This window comes from Rattus norvegicus, chromosome 7 (genome assembly GCF_036323735.1).
Source record: "Rattus norvegicus strain BN/NHsdMcwi chromosome 7, GRCr8, whole genome shotgun sequence".
Classification (NCBI taxonomy): Eukaryota; Metazoa; Chordata; class Mammalia; order Rodentia; family Muridae; genus Rattus; species Rattus norvegicus.
Genome location: NC_086025.1, coordinates 53,375,560 through 53,382,812, shown reverse-complemented (window position 1 = coordinate 53,382,812; position 7,253 = coordinate 53,375,560). Strand labels below are relative to the sequence as shown.

Sequence of the window (7,253 nt, the reverse complement as noted above, 5' to 3'; positions counted from 1 at the left end):
AAGAAAAGGTTACATCTTCACTCATACATGCCATTGCATTGCATTCTCACTCACCCTTATCCTTCCTTTCCTTCCTGCTAGGCCCTCAGCTCCCCTTCCCCCTCCCCTGCCCTCCCCCTCCCCCCTCTGTCAAATAGCATCTCCTTCTGCTTTCTGGATTTGCATGTCTCTTTTCCTCTCTTGTTCCCACCCCTCTCTCCCTTTAGGCTTCTCCTTTCTGCTTTCACACCTCACCTCTGTCTATCTGCATATAAAAAGATAAATTAGGTGGATAATTTTATATAGGAATTTTTCACATACTGGAATAATTATGTTACTATATAAAATCTAGAAGGCACTTAATGTATGCACTTAAAAAGAACAGGAAGAATTCCTTTGTATCTATTATAGGACTTTTGATTGTTGCTGCTGCTGCTGTTGTTGTTGGGACAATGGAGAGAAGGCACAGGGAAGAGACAAGGTCAAGAGTAACAGGATGGATGCAAATCAAGAAGACAAAGTGCAAGGCAGAAAATGATGAGTGCTACCTTCCCAGGAAGGCTGAAGAATACTTTGATGAATGTTAACCAAAGGAAGGACTAAAAGCCACAGGACACTAGAGCAAATCAAGGTTTTCTGCCCACCTCTGCCCTTGGTTATCAGTGAGACGGCCTTTCTGGTGTCTGTATTCCATTCATGTTCTTCAAAACCCATTATTAACAACTCCCACACCAAGGCCAGGGGACCTCGAGGAGGTTGAGGTGGAAGGAGTGTAGAGCCAGGGTGTAGAGCCAGGGTGTTAGTGGATGTACTTTGAGAATGAGTTATGGGTCATCAACAATAGCATGCCAGAGCTTCTTAATTTTAACTCTGACTTGGTAGCCATTGATCGGTACTTCCCCATCTCTCCCTTTCTTATTACGTTAACAGCAGTTCTCTTCTCAACCCACATAAGATCAATTTCCTACACACCAGTCGTCTATGTGTGGCTTGTTTCACCTACGTTAGGCTCTTGCATTACATAATGATTATTTCTGTCTGTACTCATGTGTGCTAACCTGCTTCCTAAAATAGTACCTTTTTCTAATGCTCCGATGTCGTCAGTATTTTGTGGGGCATGGACTTGTCCATAGTGGATGTCTTACGTCTTTGAACTTCTTAAGTGTTTTAATTTTTCATTTCCCCCATTATCATTCTCATGTCTGCGCTACTATGTGTGGAAATTGTTGCTCAACCATTGTCCTCTACCTCTGAGTTCACTGTTAGCAAGGACGTGGGGTTCTCTTCCTTCCTGTGCACATCTTTGTGTAATTCAGTCCCGGATTTTCTCCATGAGTGGTGTTAACCAGGGGCAAGCTTTCTTACTGACTTTGACACTTGTATGTTTTCGGGTGATGATGTAAGATTCACGTGATGGCATTTCTTTCTAAGCTCAATCCCAGAATCTTAAGGGAGAGTATTATGCACTTACGTTTATATTTATTTGTGTGTGTTTCTGTGTTTGTGTGTGTGTATGTCTGTGCACACATGTACCAGTATGCTACTGCAGTCATGTTAAAACCAGAAGAAATCTTACAGGTGTCAGGTTTTTTCTTCTATTATGTGGGTCCTGGGGGTTAAACTCAGGTCACCAAGCTTATATCATATAACATGTTATATGTAGTCATATATTATATGTAGTAATACAATATATTTAATATTATTTATATATATTATATATTAGTATTTATATATTTATATTATATATTATATACACAAAATGTATTGTATAATATTGTTATATTATATATTGATATGTTATAATATATTATATATTATATTTATTATCATCACATATTATATAATTAATCTATATTATATATCATGTTAATTAATCATATAATTGTTTATATACATTAATTGTATAATGTTATTGTTTATATATAATATGTTATATATATTAATATATATTATTTCCATGGAAAAATTCGTGTTATATTGTTTATATGCATTAATCATATAATTGTTTATATACATTAATTGTATAATATTATTGTTTATATATAATATGTTATATATATTAATATATATTATTTCCATGGAAAAATTCGTGTTATATTGTTTATATGCATTAATCATATAATTGTTTATATACATTAATTGTATAATATTATTGTTTATATATAATATGTTATATATATTAATATATATTATTTTCATGGAAAAACATATCTAAAGTTGTCTGCAATCTTTTCTGCAAATTTCATCAAATTTTCATACTACAAAATCACTAGAAATTTGAATCTATCCTGGTACCAAATAAACTTTTCCCAAGTAAAAATAGGAAACCTATAAAAAGCATCTTCACTCCAGGTTGAAAATTTCTAAAACGTATTGTACTAAGCCTGTGCATTGTCACCCCTTACCTTCTTTGAGTTTTTGATTGTGGAAAGGCAAAACTCAGTATTATTTAGTATGCACTATTTATTGACAATAGGATTTGTTAGTGGCTTTAAAAATGTAAGCTCTCCTGTAATCTACTGTTTAAATAAATTTATTAAATTCTTCAAAAAATTAAAAATAAAATTTAGATTATGAAAATCTCAGTTTAGTGCCCATTTCAGGAGATTTAGTTTGGTTGAAATGATCCAAGGTTAAAAAACTCAATCTAAGATGGGCTAAACGAGCAAAAGTGTACAGCATCAAACCACAATATTCTCTATTTGGTCCTCGCTTCCTAACGCAGATTTTAACATTTGGTTACGTCTAAATGTGAAACTCAGCTTTTCTGACGGTAAAATATCGTTGTTTTCATATCATTCATCCATAGCTTTCTCAGAGGCCGCCAGCAGAGACCCCAGCCCTGCCTCACACTGAACGACCTCCCAGAGTTTCCTCTCAAATCTTTTGGGGACGCTTCTACGACTTTACAACCCTTATATATTAGATGCCTGTAAAGCCATAATCATATGGAAAATGGCAAGGGAGGGTTCCACCAGCTTGAGCAATTAACTGGTGGACCCTCTGGTACCGTAGAATGCAGAGTCTGTGTCCCTCGGCAATCGAACATGGGAAAGTGGATTTGGAGAGTTTCCTGGGTAGCATTGTTTGGACCATGCATCTCGAGACTCCGTTCTGAACACATCTTCGAGGCTGTGATGGGCAGGGCTTGCTGATTTATGCAGTGACCACAAGACCTCTTTCTTACTGTCCCAGAACAAAATACTTGCTTCCTTATTTGGTTGGTTGGTCGGTTGGTCGGTTGGTCAGTTTTTCTACAAGGTCTGGTCATAACCTTGCAAAATCTGGGATTGTGCCATCATACTGGGCTTATCCATTTTGTCCTATTCCAGATAAAGTTACTGTAAGCATTCCCATAAGAACCTCTATTAGTTATGTAGTGGAGAGTGTCGGCTGTGCCTCAGGGTATTCTAACACTTAGCTTTTCTTACCGTCAGTTGCCCATGGTGACGGCTTTAGTTGATATTCTCCACACGCATGCGCGCTTTGTCATTCCATAGGCTCACAGCCCTTACCTTATCAGTCATTGAAATCGACCCAGTGGTGAGTCACCCTATCTCACTGTGACTTGTAGCTCACGGTGATTAATACTGTATATGACTATGCTTTTTTACTGTTTTCTCTTTTTTATTGGATATTTTATTTATTTACATTTCAAATGTTATCCCCTTTCCCGGTTTCCCCTCCGGAACCCTCATATTCCATCCCCGTCCCCTGTTTCTAGGAGGGTGCTCTCCCACCCATCCACCCCTTCCCACCTCCCCGCCCTGACATTCCCCTACACTAGCCTTGGCAGGACTAAGGGCCTTTCCTCCCACTGATGCCCGACAAGGTCATCCTCTGCTATACATGTGGCTGGAGCCATCGGTCACTCCATATAGTTTTCTTGTCATCTGTATTTTTAAGAATTTCCCATTTTTAAATTACGCCGCACTCTTAATGATTTGAAGGTCTTCTTTATCTATACCAAATGTGAGTCCTTTGACGAGTTCTAATGGAATCAATGACTGACAGTATCCACGTCATAAATTGCCTATAGATCAGCGACATTTTAAAAATCTCTCATTTCGACATGTTTGTAATTCAATTATTTTCCTTCCATCACTTATGTTTTAAAAATATTTTTCCTGGTCTATCATGTCTTTTCGCACTTTTAGTAGTTAACCAATTACTTCTAGCAAACAGATACTCTTCTATCTATGTAAGAAAATCTTTAGTCCAAAGTGATAAAGATATCCCATTGTCTTTTGGAAACTTAGTTTCTTGCATCTAGCTCTATGGTCCATCTTGAATTGGTTTTTAAGTACTTAAAACATGTTTCCAATAAACTGCCATTTATTGGAAAGATTATATATGTCCATACTAAGTTATAGATTTTCCAGCATCTGATTCACCACTACCACCACCACCACCACCATCACCACTACCACCACCTCCACCACCACCACCACCACCACCACCCCACCACTACCACCCCACCACTACCACCACCACCACCACCACCACCATCATCACCACCACCACCACCACCACCACCATCACCACTACCACCACCTCCACCACCACCACCCCCCCACCACCACCATCATCACCACCACCATCATCACCACCATCATCACCACCACCATCACCACCTCCACCACCTCCACCACCACCACCATCACCATCACTACTACCACCACCACCACCACCACCACACCACCACCATCACCACCACCATCACCACCACCACCCCACCACCACCACCATCACCCCACCACCACCACCACCACCACCACCATCATCACCACCTCCACCACCACCACCACCACCACCATCATCACCACCTCCACCACCACCACCCCACCACCACTACCACCACCACCACCACCACCACCATCATCACCACCACCACCCCCCCACCACCACCATCATCACCACCACCACCCCACCACCACCACCACCACCACCACCCCACCACCACCACCACCACCACCACCACCACCACCACCACCACCACCACCACCATCACTACCACCCACCACCCTCCAGCTTTCTGCTGCTATATTGGGGACTTTCTATTTTTTTCTACTGTATTGACTGGCTTACTTTTAGATTCCACAAAGAAGGGTGGCTAGGAAGAGATTTAAATGATGGAGACAAAAGCCTTGCTTATCCCCTGATTACTTCTGTGATTCATGCCCCTTCTCTTGGCCCTGCCCCTGCCCCTGCCCCAGCCCCAGCCCAGCCCATGCCCATGCCCCTACCCCTACATCAGCCCCTGCCTCCAATTCCCCTCCCCCCTCCCCCGTTCTTTTCCCCAGCCCCGCCCCTGCCAGGGTCTTCTGTGATAGATTTCTGTGAATGGCACTTCAGCAGTTTTCTCCTTGGAGACCTAGGACCATGTACCGCAAGCCTCCTCCTCTTCTAAGACCATAACTGCAGCTCCAACTCGACATTGGCCCCAGAAGCCTTTTCTCTCACTTTCTCTGCTTTTCTCTTTGATCCTGCAGCCAGACACTTTCTGCACTTGCTACACCCAACGGTTCTCTGTTTCCTCTTTTAGTGCCTAGTAACATTTTACTCGGTGCACAGCGATTTATATTAAATTCCCCATTCACTTTACAGTGTGGTTTCCATCTCCTGACACCATCTGTTCACTGAGATGTGGTTGGAAAAGCCCTGTGAACAAGGTGACCTCATATAAATGGGTAGGTATGCTTCTGGCCTCTGTTCTAGGTCATGGGGCTGCTTGTCTATTCCCATTCCAGTACACTCTGTCTTAGTTATGCTATTTCTGCACTGCATTACAGCTTCTTTTGCTGTAAAGCATTGCTTTGGTTCTTCTAGACATGGAAATTTCACCAGAATTTTAGAATTAATTCACTGTTTTTAATTACAAAATATGTTGAGGCTTTCAGGGTTTCCTATGAATCTATGAAACAATTTTTTTTTCTTTTTCTTTTTCTTTTTTCTTTTTTCGGAGCTGGGGACCGAACTCAGGGCCCTTGCGCTTGCTAGGCAAGTGCTCTACCACTGAGCTAAATCCCCAAACCCCTATGAAACAATTTAAAATGAATGGATATCGCAATATTTTTTATATAAAATCAAGGGGTATATCCATGGGTATAGCATGTCTCTCTACCTCTCATAATTTCATTTCACATAGTTCATTAATTTAATTGCAGGTGTATGATTATTTTGATCTTGCTATGAAATATTTTACCCATTTCCCACGTATGTGTTGCTGGCACATAAAGTAATTTTTATTGATATTATATCCACTAAACTAATTAATTTTTATTAATTTCAGTAGATTATAGTTCTATCCCCTTTTTTGTAAATATGAGAAGCTATGATTTGAAAGGACTTTATTCTCTTAAACTGGGTTGTCTAATGCTTCCCACAAAGCTCTGTAATATCTTATTTGCTCTTTTAGTAGCTGGAGAATCCGTAATGCTGTCTTCCTTCTCCTTCCTTACATTAGAACACGACAAATGTTTTCTTCTCTATTTTGTCCTGATTGCAAGATTATAATTTGCTATTTTTTCCCAAAGCAGAATCAGCTTGTCAGGACAGTAGATCTGGCTCAGCAGTGAGGGCGAGCACTGCTCTTTCAAAAGACCTGATTTTGAGATGCAGCTCCCATGTCAGGTGGTACAGCTGTCTCTAACGCCAGCTCTAATGCGATCTGATGCCTCTACCCTCCACAAGCACCCACAACCACATACACATACCCACACAGACACACAAATACAGAAATAAAAAATTATATACTTTTAAAAATGTTAACTTAATTTATTGACTTTTTTCTTAGTAATTAAAAAAAAAATCTTATCTTGGTATTTTTTTTCCTTTCCATTCTTTTAGAGATGGTTTCTTCTGCGTGGTGGTGGCACACGTCTTTAATCCCAGCAGGAGCCAGGTAGAAGTAGGTGGGTCTCGAGTTTGAGGCTAGCCTGGTCTAGAGAGTAAGGATAGCCAGGGCTACCCAGGGGAACCTTGTCTTGGAAACAACAAAACAAACAAACAAAAGTGGAAGCATTCCTATAAGCAATTCCTTCCACTGAAAAATTAAATTAAAAAAAAGAATAGTTGAATATTCCTTCAATGCATTGATTTAACTGCACCTAATTTCCAAATGTCATGCTTTTCTTTCTATGCAGTTTAACGTGTTTTAAGCCAATATAGCTTTCTTGGCAAGTTCTAGGACAATAGGAGATCCTGTTTTGAAAGTCTTGTTTCAAAGTCATTATTTTCTTAATACATTATACTTCCATTAGAAGTTAAAACTC

The 7,253-nt window shown here is 40.1% G+C and overlaps 1 long non-coding RNA gene across 2 annotated transcripts; it reads left to right on the top strand.

Moving 5' to 3' along the window:
* Positions 1-371: 371 nt before the first annotated feature.
* Positions 372-6,744, top strand: LOC102551386 (uncharacterized). 2 transcript variants are annotated; one of them, XR_355489.5, is made up of 3 exons: positions 372-3,522; positions 5,587-5,669; positions 6,519-6,744. It is a non-coding gene; the product is annotated as an uncharacterized LOC102551386 (long non-coding RNA). The 2 variants fall into 2 exon arrangements; XR_355488.5 differs by having other exon boundaries at positions 374-3,522; positions 6,516-6,744.
* Positions 6,745-7,253: the final 509 nt, after the last annotated feature.